Source organism: Triticum dicoccoides, chromosome 1B (genome assembly GCF_002162155.2).
Source record: "Triticum dicoccoides isolate Atlit2015 ecotype Zavitan chromosome 1B, WEW_v2.0, whole genome shotgun sequence".
Lineage (NCBI taxonomy): Eukaryota > Viridiplantae > Streptophyta > Magnoliopsida > Poales > Poaceae > Triticum > Triticum dicoccoides.
In genome coordinates, this window is record NC_041381.1 from 428,653,533 (window position 1) to 428,673,282 (window position 19,750).

General features: G+C 44.5%; 1 pseudogene; it reads right to left on the reverse strand.

Annotated features, from left to right (window-relative positions):
• Positions 1-9,405, reverse strand: part of LOC119350444 — an 89,687-nt pseudogene extending 80,282 nt beyond the window's left edge.
• Between the last annotated feature and the right edge of the window lie 10,345 nt (positions 9,406-19,750).

Below are 19,750 nucleotides of genomic sequence, written 5' to 3' on the forward strand. Positions count from 1 at the left end.
CTTTATGTCTTTTTACTTTTTGCAAGAGTCAAGGTGATCTTCACCTTTCCCTTTTTCATTTTATCCTTTGGCAAGCACCTCGTGTTGGAAAGATTTGGATATATATATCCAACTGGATGTAAGTTAGCATGAACTATTATTGTTACCATCACCCAAAGGTGAATACATTGGGAGGCAACATTATAAGCCTCTATCTTTCTCAGTGTCCGATTAAAACTCCATAACCACAAGTATTGCATGAGTGTTAGTAATTGTAGAAATCTATATGATAGTTGAGTATGTGGACTTGCTGAAAAGCTCTATTCTTGACTCTTTTTGATGTTATGATAAATTGCAATTGCTTCAATGACTGAGATTATAGTTTGTTAGTTCCCAATGAAGTTTCTGAACCATACTTGACATTGTGAATTGATTGTTACTTGAGCATAAGAAATCATATGACAAAATCTATATATGTTGGTGTTATAAGAATGATCATGATGCCCTCATGTCCGTACTTTATTTTTATCGACACCTCTATCTCTAAACATGTGGACATATTTTTCGATTTCGGCTTCCGCTTGATGAAAAGTAAGTTCTAAGCTTGGGGGAGTTGATACGTCCATTTTTCATCATGCTTTTATATCAATATTTATTACATTATGGGCTGTTATTACACATTATGTCTCAATACTTATGGCTATCCTCTCTTATTTTACAAGGTTTACCATGAAGAGGGGGAATGCCGGCAGTTGGAATTCTGGCTAGAAAAGGAGCAAATATTGGAAACCTATTCTGTACAGCTCCAAAAATCCTAAAACTCCATAAAAGTTATTTTTGGAATTAATAAGAATTATTGAGCGAAGAAAACACCAGAGGGGGACCACACCCTGGCCAGGAGGGTGGGGGGCGCGCCCCCTGTCTCCTGGGCCCCCTGGTGGCCCTCCGGTGCCCATCTTTTGCTATATGAAGGCTTTTACCCTGAAAAAATCATAGGCAAGCTTACAGGACGAAACTCCGCTGCCACGAGATGGAACCTTGGTGGAACCAATCTAGGGCTCCGGCGGAGCTGTTCTGCCGAGGAAACTTCCCTCCGGGAGGGGGAAATCATCACCATCGTCACCATCAACGATCCTCTCATTGGGAGGGGGTCAATATCCATCAACATCTTCACCAGCACCATCTCCTCTCAAAATGCTAGTTCATCTCTTGTATCCAATCTTGTATGAAAACCACAAATTGGTACATGTGGGTTGCTAGTAGTGTTGATTACTCCTTGTAGTTGATGCTAATTGGTTTACTTGGTGGAAAATCATATGTTCAGATCCTTAATGAATATTAATACTCCTCTGATCATGAACATGAATATGCTTTGTGAGTAGTTAGCTTGTTCCTGTGGACATGGGTGAAGTATTGCTATTAGTAGTCATGTGAATTTGGTATTCGTTCGATATTTTGATGAGATGTATGTTATCTCTCCTCTAGTGGTGTTATGTGAACGTCGACTACATGACACTTCACCATTATTTGGGCCTAGAGGAAGGCATTGGGAAGTAATAAGTACATGATGGGTTGCTCGAGTGACAGAAGCTTAAACCCTAGTTTATGCGTTGATTCGTAAGGGGCTGATTTGGATCCATATGTCTAATGTTGTGGTTAGGATTACCTTAATATTTCTTTTGTTGTTGCGCATGCTTGCAATAGGGGTTAATCATAAGTGGGATGCTTGTCCAAGTAAGGGCAGTACCCAAGCACCGGTCCACCCACATATCAAATTATCAAAGTAACGAACGCGAATCATATGAGCGTGATGAAAACTAGCTGACGATAATTCCCATGTGTCCTCGGGAGCGCTTTTCGAATTACAAGAAATTGTCCAGGCTTGTCCTTTGCTACAAAAAGGATTGGGCCACCTTGCTGCACTTTATTTACTTTCATTGCTTGTTACCGGTTACAAATTATCTTATCGCAAATTTATCTGTTACCTACAATTTCAGTGCTTGTAGAGAATACCTTACTGAAAGCCGCTTGTCATTTCCTTCTGCTCCTCGTTGGGTTTTACACTCTTACTTATCGAAAGGACTACAATGGATCCCCTATACTTGTGGGTCATCACTTGGACGAACGCCTGCACGAGTTCAGGCAGAGCCAAGAGCTACTGTAGGCAAGGGCTGCTGGTCATGGTCTCATGGACGCGTTTTATTTTGTTTAGTCGTTTCGACTTGTATAGCTATGTATTCACAACAATCATAGTATTTCTCCGTTTCAATGTGTGTACTCTATTTTCCATTCTTATATGTTCTGTTTCAATGTGTGTTTATACGCTTTCCATTCTGTCCATGTGGATGATAACAACTAGATTCAAATTAGTATACGAAAACAGATAGAAAATGGAATTCATAATATTGAAACGGAATATATCTAATATCATCACATATACGTGATGATACTTAACTACTACGTACAATGCATAAAATTGAAAACGAACAATACTAAAACTAATATTCCCTCCTGGGGTAGTATTCCGGCAGCCCCTCGCCAGCAACTCCCTAGTGCGCGGCGTCTTCCCAGCACGGAGGCAGTACTCCACCTCCTCTGCCTCACAGCGCTTGACGTACCGATCTGCCTCTTGCAGGCGTACAAGCGCGAACAATCTTGCCATTTCGTTGGGCGCCCACCGGAGCTCCTCGTCGGTGGCACGCTGGAGCTTATTGGCCCACCTCCATGCAGCGATGAGGCGCCTAGCACCTTTGACCTTCCTCGTGAAGTACCTGTCTTCGTACACCTCCTCCACACGATGAGCGCCCACCCCCAAAGCTCCAATGCCTCCTTTTTCCAGGCGGCATCATGGGCTTCACAGGCTGCCTGGTACCTAGCATCCTCCTCCGCCATCTCCTTATTGAAAGCCACTTGCTTGGCTTTCTCAGCCAGCAACAATGACTTCCAAATACAAAGATTGTACTGGCCGCAAAACCAATCCAAAGTTGTGGGGTCCGGCGCAACCTCGTCCACCGGCGCATAGAGGTCCTCGTCGCTGCTCTTCAAGTGAGCATCCTCGGGGGCGGTGACTCCTCCTAGGCACGTGGGCAGACTGGTGGCGCCATGGCATAGATTTGAGAGAGAGAGGGAGAGAGAGAGAGCAAGGGGAGGATGTAGATGAGAATGCAGGCGGGACGACATGAGCAAGGTAGTATTTATTGGCGGCCGGAATCTAGATCGACAGGAATAGTACACACATCGGTCGGAGGAATTTATGAGTACTGTAGTTTGAATTACACACAATTCCCATAGAAAAATTCATGTGTGAACATATAGCTGACGGTTTCCAATACAGAACCATGTCTGATTAATAACCCCCGCCAATCAACTTCCAAATCTTGAGGCGCAAAATAGAGTGCCAATCGTGCGGGGGTTGGTTGTCTTGCCAAATTTTACATTTCCTTTTCTCAACACCAGATATTTACATAGTGTGATGATTTTTTAACTCGCACACAAGTATACAAGTATGATTTTTCAAACTGTTATGGTTAGCCATTGCATGTAGATGTAGTTCAAATTTAAATTACGGTCATTAAATGGCTGGAAAATCACTTAAATGTCTTTAAAAGGTCAAATGACCACTGAAATTTTCCAAATTTTCACATGACAGTTGTATTAGTGCACATTAAACGTAGAAAAATTTTCAAAGCCATAAGAGGAATCTATCTCTCATTCGTCATCGAACATGCATTGTTCCCTCTTGGAACCACAAGCCTTCTAGTGAGTTGCTCTGGTTTGTTAGGGGTGTGTGTCCAAACTTTCGTCAAACGTGCCAATTTTTTTTACCACATCATCTTGGTGGCATGACATTACATCAAGCAAGGTTTCATGTTTTTCTGATCATTTTTAATTTTTTTGAATTAAAATGCCATGGCATTCCATGCACGTGTCCATGCCGTGAGACCAATATGTTTGAAATTTCCTTCTAATTTACTGCACATGGAATTAACTCGCACACAAGAACAGAAATATGATTTTTCAAACCGTTATGGTTAGCCGTTGCATGCAGATGTACTTCAGATTTGAATTACGGTCATTAAATGGCTAGAAAATCACTTAAATGTCTTCAAAAGGTCAAATGACCCCTGAAATTTTCCAAATTTTCACATGACAGTTATATTAGTGGACGTTACACGTAGAAATATTTTGAAGGCCGTAAGAGGAAGCTATCTCCCATTCGTCATCAAACATGCATTGTTCCCTCTCGGAACCACGAGCCTTCTAGTGAGTTGCTCCGGTTTGTGAGGCGTGTGTGTCCAAACTTTCGTCCAACAAGCCATTTTTTTACCATATCATCTTGGTGGCATGACATTACATCAAGCAAGGTTTCATGTTTTTCTAATCATTTTTTAATTTTTGGGATTTAAAATGCCATGTCACTCCATGCATGTGTACATGTCGTGAGACCAATATGTCTGAAAATTCCTTCTAATTTACTGCACATGGGATTAACTCGCACACAAGTACACAAATATGATTTTTCAAACCGTTATGGTTAGCCATTGCATGTCGATGTAGTTCAAATTTGAATTACGGTCATTAAACGGCTAGAAAATCACTTGAATGTCTTCAAAAGGTCAAATGACCCCTGAAATATCCCAAAATTTCACATGATAGTTGTATTAGTGCACGTTACACGTAGAAAAATTTTGAAAGCCGTAAGAGGAAGCTATCTCCCGTTCGTTATCAAACATGTATCCTTCGCTATCGGAACCACGAACCTTCTAGTGAGTTGCTCCGGTTTGGGAGGGGTGTGTGTCCAAACTTTTGTCAAACAAGCCAATTTTTGTACCGCATCATCTTGGTGGCATGACATTACATCAAGCAAGATTTCATGTTTTTCTACTCATTTTTTAATTTTTTTGAATTAAAATTCCATGGCACTCCATGCATGTGTCCATGCCGTGAGACCAATATGTTTGAAATTTCCTTGTAATTTACTTCACATGGAATTAACTCGCACCCAAATACACAAAGACGATTTTTCAAACCGTTATGGTTAGTCGCTGCATCTACATGTTGTTTAAATGTGAATTACGGTCATTAAATGGCTAGAAAATAACTTAAATGTCTTAAAAAGGTCAAATGACCCCTGAAATTTGCCATTTTTTCACATGATAGTTGTATTCGTGCATGTTACACGTAGAAAAATTTTGAAGGCCGTAAGAGCAAGCTATCTCTCGTTTGTCATCAAACATGCATTGTTCCCTCTCGGAACCGCAAGCCTTCTAGTGAGTTGCTCCAGTTTGTGAGGGGTGTGTTTCCAAACTTTCGTTAAATAGGCCAATTTTTTTACCACATCATCTTGGTGGCATGACATTACATCAACCAAGGTTTCATGTTTTTCTGATCTTTTTTTAATTTTTTGGAATTTAAATGCCATGGCACTCCATGCATGTGTCCATGCAGTAAGACCAATATGTTTGAAAATTCCTTCTAATTTACTACACATGGAACTAACTCGCACACAAGTAAACAAATATGATTTTTCAAACCATTATGGTTAGCCGTTGCATGCACATGTAGTTATAATTTGAATTACGGTCATTAAATGGCTAGAAAATGACTTAAATGTCTTTAAAAGGTCAAATGACCCCTGCAATTTTCCAAATTTTCACATGACAATTGTATTAGTGCATATTACACGTAGAAAAATTTTGAAGGCCGTAAGAGGAAGCTATCTCTAGTTTGTCATCAAACATGCATTTTTCCCTCTCGAAACCACAAGCTTTCAAGTGAGTGGCTCTGGTTTGTGAGGGGTGTGTGTCCAAACATTCGTCAAACATGTAAATTTTTTATCACATCATTTTGGTGGCATGACATTACATCAAGCACTACTAGGAAAAGGCTAATTAGTGGCGCACCTGTTTTGGCCATTAATGGCGCACTACAGGTGCGCCACTATCATCACGCCACTAGTAACTAGTACTAATGGCGCACCCCTGGTGCGCCATTAGTATACCAGACAATAGTGGCGCACCTGGAAGTGTGCCATTAGTATGTCAAACGGTGCGCCATTACTATGCCTCCCGGGGGACATATTTACCTTGTGCTCTGGATTACTAATGGCGCACTTCTAGTTAATGCGCCACTAGTGTGTTTTTTGCAGTGCGCCACTAAAGTGCAGTATGATGCGCCACTAGTATGAATATTAGGATTTTTTTCTTTTCTGATATTTGCACAGGTTACAAAATATATTACTCCACAGAATATAGACGACACAACATATAAACAACAGATTTATCGAATACAATTGAAGATTAGTCTCCAAATACAATCAACATATTAGTCTCTGAATTCAAAATACCAAACAAAGTTAGAACATTACAAGTCTCAAGACCGCGAATAGCGAGTTTGTATTCACATTACAAGTCTATATCGATCATCTAAACTACCATCACATAGAAGAGAGTTGCGGTCATCACGATGAGCATCATCGCGATGAAACTGGTCTTCATCCAGTTCCTCCAACGCTCCCTCCTCTCTCCCGCCAGATAGCACGCGTATCAAGCTTCTGCCTCCGCCCTAGTGGTGTACCCTTTGTAACAGTTACCGCTAAAACGGTGAACCTGTCTCCGACACTCCTCCCAGTCGTCATAGACTCCGGGAACCTTACCCTTGTACACGACATACGACGGCATCTCTATGCACTAGACAAACAAAATGTTAGTAGCAATTCACAGACAATACATAAGCAATATATAAGTATGCAACAAAAGGATCGGAATAGAAAAGCAATACATTAATAGCACGATTCATGGTCCTACTAATAAATAGCATCGATTACATATAAGTTCAACAACTGTCCAAACTAAAGAGACATACAAGTTCATTAAAGTTGAATTACAACGTGAGCTAATCGATATTTCAGGACTACATAGCATCACTACTTTCAACTCGACTCAGGGACCGGAGCATGGATGAAGCCGCCGTCTATCGTGATGGTCATGAAATCGCGGTTGTTGTTAGCCTGCATTTGTAGCGTTGTTTCTATCTCACTGTTGGATGGTTGATATCTGAGGTAGAACTGCCCCAAGGTATGAAGGACATCTTGATGGATGATTTCCACAAATTCCGACTGGATGCAAAAGAATTCTTGTCTGATGTCCGCGTCCTGGATTGCCGACAAGTGTGTGGCCCAATCTTTGAGATTATTTGGTAGCAGAAGGTGATTATGGTCTCGTACGATCGCCTGCATGTGATGGAGGGCGTAGTAGGCATCCTTTTGACCGCCAGGAGGCTGCTTGACGCAGGGGAACATCGTATTGTGGGTGAACGCGTCCTTGCCATACCTACGAATTGGCCTGCTGAAGGTGCCTCCAGATCTGGCGTAGCCGGGGAGAGCTTCATCAAGAACTTTCTTGATATTTGTGTAGTCTTTCTTCGACTGACAGTCTGAGTCGAAATACATGGACATGGAATATTTCGTGCTTAAGAGGATGAGTGTGTAATGTGTGTCACTGCACAAAACACGGAATGTTAGTAAAAAAACGATCGAAATCTAAGAAATCATATGTTACGGGCGGTGAGGGAATGACTTACTCGTGAAAGTAAGGCACGAGGAAGTTATCCTTATCTGGGTTTGCCAGAATGACGCCTTCAAGGTATGAACTCGCGACTTGCCGGTCCCGAGTGCTGCCCAAGATCTTGGCACGCATGTAGAAGGGGTCGACTATCACGATGTCCGGGGTCTTGTCTCTAATGATCCGCATATCCATACTCAGTGAAAATAGCCGAATGAAGGTGTAGTGCAGTGGATGAAGGTTAAACATCACGAAGATGTCATCAAACCACAGGACGATCATACCCCCGATGGTGCTATCGACAAAGCCCTTTCCCTCTGGCAACTTGACCATGAAAACCGGGTATGCCACATCATTCTCGGAGAGACGCTGCTTCTCCAAAGAAAGAACACTGTCATGCAGACTTCGCATAGCACCGGTTGCAGCATTGAGCAGATTAGTTGGTAGCATCGGCCTACCCCCACATGTACCCTCCTCGAGATATCCTTAGGTGAAGGGGGCCCGTCCTGAGCACGGATTGTACTCGGTGCCGGCTGGCTCGCACCCTTGTTATTCTTTCTTTTCCGTCCCTTCTTCTTCTGCTGTAATGGGATCGAGTTCTGCTCAGAGACCACCTTCTTGAGTGTGTTGGGGCTGATAATATTTCACACCTCGGCTATCTGAGGCACGGTGAAGGCGGCAGTTGGAGGCGTCTCCTGAGAACTAAACGCCAGACGACGCCTGTTGCAATTAGGTTTCTCCGCGGTACCAGCTAGATCGTGGTCGTCTTTTGCAGGGTTGGGTTCTTGAGTAGGAGGCCCCAAGAATTCATCACCGTACCGATGTTCGTTGAAGTACTTAACGACGTTGGTAAATGTACCTCGTCGTCATCGTCGTCCAGATCCTGGGCCATATGCATGTCCAGCATGTCCGGTAGCATTGCGGCGGTCTTGCCATGGCTTGGCGCCGGCACGATTGGCGGTGTTGTCTGTGGGGTGGTGTCGCCCGCCCCCAAATGAATCTGGCTCTTCGGCCAAAGCTGGGGCCAGTTTAAGCAGGCGCTGAGGGTCATCACATCATCTTTGTCGGCCCCAGCGGGTTGAAACGGAGGTAACAAGTCATCGCAGCCCGGCAGCACCCGAACCAGTTGAACCCTATACACGGTGGATGGCATCGTATTACCGTGAAACACGGGGTTGCCCGGTTGAACGATTCTGCCCTTGGCCACATCGATCAACTCGCTGCCCACGAAGTGCAGGAGAGTGCATGTAAAGTCGGCGGCGCCCTGCGAAAACATGTAGGGCGTCAGGGATGCCCAGTCAAAGGCAAGGAGATGAAGTCATCCGCTGAGACGCTTAGTTACCGTGATGGCATCGAGCTCGGCTAATGTCGAGGCACCGCCAACGGCGGGCGTGCAAGTGGCGGAGGGGCCGCTTGCTGCCGAGGTGCCGGCCGGCATATTCTTCCCACACCCGGGTGCATTAAGCTCCAATGCCCGCGCCGGCGCCGGAGACACCAATAACGCCTCCGATGGAGACACCAATGGCGCCACCGGTGCGTTGTGCGAGTTGCTGGCCGTGAAGCAGGGAATGGGGGGCGGCCCCTGTTGGCCCCCCGCAATCCACGCCTGTAGCCCAGAAACCAAGGTAGGCATAATGGCGGTGATCGTCGCTCCCTGTTGGTCTCGCACTTGCTCTTGGACCATCTCCGGAATCCGCACCACTTGTGCCTTGAGTTCTTGAACCTCGCGCTCCTGGCTTTTTGAGCTGGTCTTTCTCTCCTTTCGCCCACCAGCGTTATAGTATTCCGACCATTTCGTGGACAAGCCTTTGCCGGCCACACGACCAGCTGATGACGGCTTACTGAACTTATCCTTGTTTTTCATTATGTTTAGCGCCCTATTTAAAGTGTTGTCCCAAGGGGAGCTCTGAGATGACCCCACGCTACTGCTTTCAGTGTTCCGTGGAAGGAACATGAACCATTTAGAAATTTGGCTTCATTAATTAGAATCCAACCATATGGAGCTAATTACGCGGGGGTGTATTCCTTACCAGAAGAAGCTCAAGCGCCTTGGTCTACGGATCCGTGGTAAGCTCCTTTCTTACCGGGTCCACCTTGTACCGGGCCCTGACATAGTTCCTGGTCTGCTTGTCACGGTATTTATCAAAGAGGGGCGGTAGGCCTTGCTCGGCACGCTCCGCGTCCTCCTTGTCCCATATAGGTTCCACCACTCTGTAACCACCGGGACCGAGTTTGTGGACCCCTAAGTTCAAGTCCCGCATATCTTTCCCCCACTGACTTGATTCCGCGATTGCGTTGCTCTCGCACTTGATCTTGAACTCCTTGTAGTCATCTTCGCTAATCGAAGGATTTGTCTCCTTGATCTTCTCATAACTATACCTCTTAGAATCCTTCTCCTCACCGCAGCTCTCCAAGTAGCCAGGGCCGTGCTCATCTTCGTGAGGGCGGCATTGTTCACTTTATTCCCTGAGAGGCGTGTGTTTGCAACGTCACTAGGGAACTTGTATCATTCATGCAGCTTCGTGAAGAGGAGGTTGCGCAAATTCCCTCGGTCACGATGCCTTAGGTTCTCGGTGTTGATCGAGACGGTGCTCCGGAGAATGCACCCGAGTTGTCCTGAGTATCCATTGACTAATTCTTTGGGCGCTGTTGGATGCCCACTGGAGGACACTTCAGTAAATTCCTGCTTGACGGTGCCGAGCACGTTCGGGCGCCGGTCCTTCCGTTGCCTCTTCGCTTGGCTGCCATCTGTGCGTGCGCTGCCATCATTAGTGGTGGCATCCTCGGCGGCACCATCAGTGGTGTCATCCCCGACGCCACTAGGGGTTGTGTAGTCGGGATTGGTGTCTTCCACGGCGTCCTCATAGCGGTGAGGTTCATGTTTCTCTCTAAATAGGAAAAAAGTTTGGTCAAAAAGTTGGTTATTGTCAAGGAACAAGATCTCTAAGTTGACCAAATAACCAAATTCTCGAGGAATGTCACCAAAAAGTTGGTTATTGTCAAGGAACAATTGGGAGATGTTTGTGATATTGCTTAGGTGTTTTGGGATGGAACCTGTTAGTGTGTTGTTGCTAAGGTCCAAGTCCCTTCCTAACCCCCTTCTTCTTGTCTCCTCTCACTATCTCTCTCACACACATGGCAAGCAAGGGGTGTCTGGGTGTGTGAAAAAAATACTAAACTAATCCAAGGGCTGAAAATTGATCATCTGTTTCGGATTGCAGTTTTCCTTCTTGGGGCTTCGGTGTGCGGTACAAAACTAAATTTTGGAAATCTACAGAATGAACAAGCTAAGGGCTGCGAATGCCCGCAAGGCTTCAAGGGTGATGACATAATGGCTCAGTGTTATTTAAGGGTTGGTTTGTGAGGAATTATCATGGTCTCATCATTTAGGGTTTGTCGACACCGAGGCATCCTAAAAGCTAAGCTTTTATCATTTAGGGTTTGTCGACGCCGAGGCACCTTAAAAGCCTAAGCTTTCATCATTTAGGTTTTTATCGACACCGAGGCACCCTAAAAGCCAAGGTTTTATCATTTAGGGTTTGTTGACGTTGAGGCACCCTAAATGCTAAGTTAAGTTTTCATCATTTAGGGTTTATTGATGCCGAGGCACCCTAGGTTGATTGATATATATGGGTATCTTCTAATAATATACCATATCAAGTATGGTGCAATAGTTAAAAAAATAGCCAACAGTGACATGCAAGTGCTGACAGAAAAGGGTAGGAGAATTCTAAGTTTGGCCTAATCACTTGGCTCTATTGCCACCTATGGTAGTTGCATATTAGTTGTGCAAAAAAAATGTAAGAGCGGGCAGTAATAAATAATATTTAATGGGATACCTCAAAAAGCTAATCTAGTATCTCCATTTAACAGTTTTCAACTAGAAAGTGCACAAAGTGCAACAAACAGATTATTTCAACCCCCAAACAATAATGATAACATTCTTTTCCTGAACTATAAACGACTCATGGTTTCGTCTGTCCACACATGAATTCAGCATATGTGTTTAATGCAGCAAGAATAAAGGGACACCACATGTCAAAAATCTCGCATCCAAAATTTCACAATTGAGCCTAACGTGAGAGTGCATATATAACCAGGCTTATAGTGCATTCTACTTTCTACCTGTCCAAATTGTATTTGTCAGACTTAACTAAGTTAACTATTATCTACACACCCTTATCTTTTTATCTGATTAACACAAAATAGACATATCAACACTTGCATTTGCAAATATAACACCATGAGACACTTCAACTAGGCACTTCTCGAAGGACAAACACCAAGAGACAGTAAACATATCAGCCGTTGATAGAAGATTCAGAACTAGTCCTTAGCTTGAGCTTCTGAACTAGTACTGGCAAACCTAGAATAATGGCTCAAATGCTAAACTGTTTGAGCTTCTGAACTAGTACTGGCAAACCTAGAATAATGGCTCAAATGCTGAACCTAGAATAAATCATACCATTAGTAATAACTATGCATTGCTCATGTTGTAAAAAGGCACAGAAAGAGAGCAACTGACACTAGTAATAACTACGAGTTGATATCACACTTCTATATGTACAACACAAGAGGCAGTTGATCCAACTTAATTAAGTACTAAATACCCCGGCCCATGCATTAGTCGCAAGTACCCCATATGTCCTATTTTTAGCAAAGTCATGCTAAAATTCACGGAAAATTTCAGCATGACCTTTGCTGAAAATAGGACATATGGAGTACCCAAATTTGCCGGAACGGAAGTTAATCAACATTTCGGCTAACTCAAGGGCCTCTCGGGGTACCTACAAAATCATTATCCCACCCCGCCCCGCTGTAACCCCACAACACCCCACAATATCATCATGACACGATGGTATTAGACAAAAAACCCCAATATCATCACGACACTATGGTCGGAGACAAAACCCAGCAATATATCTTCTAGCCATGAAACCCTACCTTGATTCTCCTTTCTTCGTCTTTTTTCACTTAAACCTGCAAACATGTAGGGAAAGCAATTAATACAAGGCACAAAAAGGGCATGCTATGTAGCCTTAATGCTATAGAAGATATGAAATACATGCCAGCAATATATATCATATAAACTCCAATAATTTTTGAATCCACTTGTTGTCTGGCTAAGAGGTTGAAGTTGACACTGATTAGTGCTGAAGTTGGCACTCTTTAAATTTAGAAAAGAAAAGGCACCACATAATATTGATTGACAGGGGAAAGCTTTGCAATTGCACCCACAAGTGTCAAGCACCAACTTAATAGATCCACAGATCATGGAGGAGGGAGGTAACCAAGTTGAAGAAGTAGCTGCTCTAGTTGTATCATGCACGAAACTAAGAGTGGAGGAACGACCAAGCATGAGGCCAGTCGAGATGACACTAGAATCCCTTCAAGAACCCAAGAAGCATGTTTGGGTTAGGGATGATATGCTGGCAGAAACAAGTAAGCAAGTCATTTGGCAATGAGATATACATATAAACATGTAAGAAGGGAAAGCTTGGAGAACGTAAGCAAACAATACAGTCAAGAAGAAGAGTTTGCGCTGTCCGCGAGCTACCCTCAATAGTCTTGTGTACTCGTACATGTGAAAGATTCCTCTACATGGTTGATTGTTTTATAGCATGCATATGTCTTCAGTAAGTTCAGAAATTGTGGGTGCTTTTGTTGTTTCCTTAATAGTTATGTTCACATATCATTTTTTGTTTGTTCCATGTATGATTGCTTTAGCATTGAATAACTCGTACAACAGGCAGAGTAGTAGTGTGGCGGCAACAGAGAGCAGCATCAGCAGCGGGAAAGAGCAACGCCAAGGCAGCAGTGAGCAGTGGCCAAGCAGCGAACATCAACAGCAGCAGTAGTGCAGTCAGCAGAGCAACAACAGCAGCGAGGGCGGCGCGAAAACAGTAAGCATGGGAGGACGAGCACGAGCGAGGGATGGCCAGGGGCGCGCAGGCGGATGCGTGCCCAAGGGCAGGAGCAGCGGGGAGGGCGTGCGCCGGGGCACGGCAGAGGAGCCCGGGGGCATGGGCCGGCTGTGGGGTGAGGGCGAGGTCGACGGTGGCGGCTTACAGCGGCCTATGGAGGCGGATCGAAGGGGGGAACGGGTGAGGAACTCACCGCGGAGATCATGGCAAGCTCGGTGAAGGTCGAGGTGGACCGGAGAGACGGTGGCGACCGCGAGATGGCGACGGCTGGAGGAAGAAGAAGGACTCCCCCTCCTAGTGCTCCGGCGGCGACTCTGGCGGCAGAGCGGTCGCGGGGGTCGTCGGGTGCGGGGTGTCGTCAGTGGCGGTGGAGAGCAAGAGCGGGCGAGGGGGATCTGGCGAGGGAGGGGGATCGATATGGTGAGGGAGGGTTAGCGAGGGGGGGAAGGTTCGCAATGGCGCACCTCCTAGGGGTGCACCATAAGTACTTTGATAGCAATGGCGCACCTTCCCCTGGTGCGCCATTACTAACTTGTTTTTTTGGATTTTTAGTTGCATCTAATATTTTTTATTTCAAAATATCAACAAATTTGTTATTTGAAAACATTTATGAATGTGAAAAAATATCAACAAATTTGTTATTTGAAAATATTTATGAATATGAAAAAATATCATCAAATTTGTTTTTTGAAAATATCATCAAATTTGTTATTTGAAAATATTTGAAAAAATATCATAAAAATTTGTATACCAATGGCGCACCTCCTATGGGTGCGCCATAAGTACTTTGATAGCAATGGCACACCTTCCCCTGGTGCGCGATTACTAACTTTTTTGGATTTTTAGTTGCATCTAATATGTTTTTAGAAAATAACGATCATATTTGAAAACATTTATGAATGTGAAAAAATATCATCAAATTTGTTATTTGAAATATTTATGAATATGAAAAAATATCATCAAATTTGTTATTTGAAAATATCATCAATTTTTTTTGATTTTTAGTTGCATTCATTTGTGAATTGGTAAAACATTTATGAATATGAAAAAATATCATCAAATTTGAAAAAATATTCATGAATTCAAAAAGTGCCCATGAAATTTAAAAATATTCATGAGTTCAAAAAATATTAACAAATTCAATACTTTTTGTGAGTTAGAAATTCAATACCAGAATAAACATAAATAAATATTCATGAGGACTAGAACAGAAGAAATATCATTTCAATATGTCGAAATACAATCAAGAAATGAAGACTACAATTTAAATACAATCGATCTTAGCTAGCTATCTTTTCACAATCTTCTTGCCCTTCTTTTTCCCAAATGGAGTTCTTCTGTTGAACGAACGTCATTTAGGTAGGGTGGTCCCGCTTCTTCTTGTGGTGTATGGCACTTCATCGTCGTCGTCATGTTCTATCTTTGGGTCGCCGTACTTGTCGAAGTCTTGCTCATTGGCGACTCCATCCATTCCGATGATCTTCCTTTTGCCACTCCTCACGATAACACGACTGGGCTTTGACGGGTCGGTAATGAAGAAGCGTTGGTCCACTTGGGAAGCCAGTACCCATGGCTCATTTTTCGCGGTGACGTTTGCGCCCGCGGTCTTGGATTTGGCTTCGGGTATAACCATGGTGGTGAAATACCGGTCTTCTTTTAGGACGCTCTTGGCCCATCTGACACGGAACACCGGGACCTTCTCTCCAGCGTAGCTCAGCTTCCAAATCTCCTTGATCCTTCCGTAGTATCTGTCCTTGTCGTTACCGGTGTAGGATTCCATCGTTAGCCCGGAGTTCTAATAACCATCGCTCTTCATGTCCTTTCCCTTGGTGTAGAATGTGAAGCCGTTGATACCGTACGCCTCATACATCATCAGGTTGTGCTCGGCGCCCTGTGACAAGGCGAATATGAGTTGTTCTTCCGCGGAAGAATCCTCATGTAAAGGGTACGACAGAAGCTTCTCCTTGAACCAACGCGTGAAACATGAGTTGTGCTCTTTGATTATATCTCCGTCCGTCCTCTATTGGCCTCGGTCATTGTACGTCTTCTCAATAAAGGTTTTGTGCTCTACTACCCAAGGATCAACCACATCTATGTGTTGTACCACGACTAGGTTTGCTCTTTCCAAGTCGGCGAGTCGACCCTCGAAGTCGACATGCATTTCGCGGCGACCCTCTCGGTGACCCCATCCAGCGAGCCTGCCGAGGTGCCTATTGACGGGCAGACCAACGGGGTTCTCGATGCCTAGATAATTCGTGCAGTAGGAGATGCACTCTTTGGTCGGAAAGCCCCTGGCTATACTTCCCTCTGGACGTGACATGTTGCGAACATATCCTTTGATGACACCATTCATCCTTTCGAACGGCATCATGTTGTGCAGGAACGTCAGCCCGAGTTGGATGATACCCTCCAAGATATGGACCAGCAGATGCACCATAACATCGAAGAATGCGGGCGGGCAGTACATCTTAAGCTCGCATAGTATCACCACGATCTCTTCCTGTAGCCTTCTGAGTTGCCTCACGCCAACTGACTTCTGAGAGATGACGTTGAAAAAGTTGCATAGGCCAAAAAGCATTTCAAGGATGTGCGCGTCCATGATCCTACGGATTGCAACTAGAAGTATCTGCGTCATCCGCACGTGACAGTCGTGAGACTTCATCCCGCTGAACTTCTGCTTCGCTGAGTCTAGGTATCTGCTTATCTTCCCCGTGTAACCGTAAGGAAGTTTTACTCCTACGAGGCAGGTGAAAAACTGGATGATCTCCTCCTGACTTAGAGTGAAGCACGCGGGAGAGAAGTCATTTCTGATCTTCTTGGCCTTTTTGCCTTTGCAACGACTTTCCGTGTCCTTCGCCTCATCATCATCATCATCATCATCATCATCATCATCATCATCATCATCATCATCATCATCATCATCATCATCATTAGCGTGAAGCTCCTCCCTGATGCCCATTGATTTCAAGTCTGCCCTTGCTTTCGGCCCATCCTTTGTCCTCTCTGGCATGTTGAGCAGGGTACCAAGCAGACTCTCGCACACGTTCTTCGTGATATGCATGACATCAAGGATGTGAGGCACACGGAGGATCTTCCAGTACGGCAAGTCCCAAAAAACAGACCTCGTTTTCCATATCTTCAGTAGCGGCTCTGGTGCCTTTCGCTTCTTTCCCGGCTCCGGGCACTCTTTCCAATTTTTCAACAGCTCGTCTATTTCCTCGCTGCTCCTCGTACGCAGGCGCCTTCAGGGTTCAGTTTGCACCTTCGATGTCCCATGAACACGGTTTTCGAAGACCCAGGATCTCTATCTAGCTGGCGATATGTTGTGTTATCCATGCACCTGACGCATCCAGAAAATCCGTGGACCACCTGCCTCGCGACATATCCGTAACCGAGATAGTCGTGCACCGTCGTGAGCAGTGCGGCTCCCATGTATTGGCTGGCGTTTTCCACAGCGTGTCTAGCTCCTCTTTCAGCAGCCCCAGATACAGATTGATGTTGTTCCCTGGTTGTTTCGGCCCTTCAATTAGCATACTCATGTGAATGTACTTCCTCTTCATGCACAACCAGGGGGGAAGGTTGTACATCCACACAAACACAGGCTAGGTGCTATGTGCGCTTCTCTGGCTGCCAAACGGATTGACTCCATCGGTGCTTGCACCCAGCATGATGTTCCTTGGATCGTCACCAAATTCTAGATGTTCGAAGTTCAACACTTGCCACTGGTTCGCATCCTTAGGGTGACTCAGCATCTTGTCTTTTTTATTAATCTCCGGATCATTTCCTTCATCTTCTCGCTTCTTCTCCTCCCTATCCACGTGCCAACGCAGGAGCTTTGCTACCTTAGGGTCCACGAAATACCGCAGCAGACGAGGAGTGATCGGAAAGTACCACACCACTTTTCGAGGAGCTTTCTTCCTCTTCTTGTATCGAGTGACGCTGCACACCAGACATATGGTAGACTCCATGTGCTCGTCCCAATAAATTATGCAATCGTTCATGCACACATGGTATTTCATGTGCGGTAAATCCAGAGGACACACGATTTTCTTCGCCTCCTCGAAACTGGTCAGGCACTTGTTCCCCTTGGGAAGACGTTCGTGCCAGAATGACATGTTCTCGTCGAAGCATGCGTCTGTCATTTTGTGTTTTATCTTCATCTCAAGAGCCATGAGCGTTACTTTCAGGCGGGTATCCTCGGGCCTGCATCCTTCATACAATGGAGTAACCGCGTCTATCGCCAGTTGATCTAGCTTGGCTTTCTCTCGGACGGCAGCTCTTGTGTTATCCGTCTGCTTGAGAAGCAGCTCTTGAATATGAGGGTCCTACACCCATCCCATCGATGGTCCATTGTCGTCTGCTCCGGCATCTTCATCTTCATGTTCATGCCCTTCGTCTACTCCGTCATCTTCCTCATCATCATGTCCGGCATCTTCTACATGATGACTATGTACTGCATCTACTTCGTGATCATGTCCTAGAGATTTTTCGTCTTCTCGCCCGCCCTCGCCGCGGTTGTCTTGCTGCCCTTCCTCATTTCTTACCCGGCCGCCATGGACGACTTCATAATCATCTTCATCACCTTGCCACCAATAGCCATCCATGAAACCATGCAAGAGCAGGTGGTCCTGCACCTGTACAGAATCCGGGTCCATAAGGCTCTTCAGCTTGCATCTTCGACACGGACATCTTATCTCCGTCTCATTCTTTTGAAGCATCTCGGCCTTCACGGAGCTCAAAAACCTATTCACGATGCCTTCGGTCATCGTGCAGACCATGGTAGCCTGCGGGGTAGAGCAAAACGATATTTTAGAACCAAGAAAAAATTTGGCATGACTTTGCCTAAAAATAGGACCAAAAAGAATGCATAGTGCCAAATTCTCGCCGAAACGGAAATGAATCAACATTATGGCAAAATATTGGCAACTATCGCATTTCAAATACCGGTACCTGCAAACACAAACATATGCAACACCACAAACATACGTAGATCTAGGCCATAAAAAGTGCATGTGCATGTTGTTGGAGGGAGAAAAAAGTAGATCTACAACATAAAGAAGCTTTCCCCTTACTTACCTATCAAAAAAAGGAAATTTAACCACTTAATTTGGGTGAATCTATGGTGCAAATGAGGTGAGGAGGAGGAGGCAGCCGAGACAAGCTTGGAGGAGGAGGTGGAGAGAATGAAGTGAGGAAAGTGAGTGTGGTAGGTGGCTGTCCAAAATATCTAGCTGCTCTCAGGTTACCAATAGCGCACCACATAATAATGTGCCATTAGTAACCCTGGTTACTAATGGAGCACCTGTTACGTGGTGCGCCATTACTAGTTTTGCAAAAAAAAAATAAAAAAATATTGTTAGTAGTGGCGCATCGTGGTTGTGGTGCGCCATTACTAGTTTGAACTAGTAATGGCGCACTATGCCCTGGTGTGCCATTACTAGTTTTGAAAAAAAAGAATTTCTTAGTAGTGGCACACCGTGGGTGTGGTGCGCCATTAGTGTGATGGACACTAATGCCGTACCTACACATGGTGCGCCACTGCTATATAGCAGTGGTGCACCACATATGTGGTGCGCCATTAATGTCCATATTAGCTATAGCCCTTTCCCTAGTAGTGAAGCAAGGTTTCATGTTTTTCTGATCATTTTTTATTTGTTGTGCAATTAAAATGCCATGGAACTCCATGCATGTGTCCATGCCGTGAGACCAATATGTTTGAAAATTCCTTCTAATTTACTACACATGGAATTAACTCGCACACAAGTACATAAATATGATTTTTCAAACCATTATGGTTAGCCGTTGCATGTAGATGTAGTTCAAATTTGAATTAAGGTCATTATATGGCTAGAATATAACTTAAATGACTTCAAAAGGTCAAATGCCCCTGAAATTTTCCAAATTTTCACATGACAGTTGTATTAGTGCATGATACACGTAGAAACTTTTTGAAGGCCGTAAGAGGAAACTATCTCCCGTTCGTCATCAAACATGCATCGTTCCCTCTCGGAACCATGAGCCTTCTCATGAGTTGCTCCGGTTTGTGTCCAAACTTTCATCAAACAGGCCAATTTTTTTTACTACATCATCTTCGTTGCATGACATTACTTCAAGCAAGGTTTCATGATTTTTTGATCATTTTTTATTTTTTGGAATTAAAATGTCATGGCACTCCATGCATGAGTCCATGTCGTGAGACCAATATGTTTGAAAATTCCTTCTAAGTTACTGAACATGGAATTAACTCGCACACAAGTATTGTTCCCTCTCGGAACCACGAGCCTT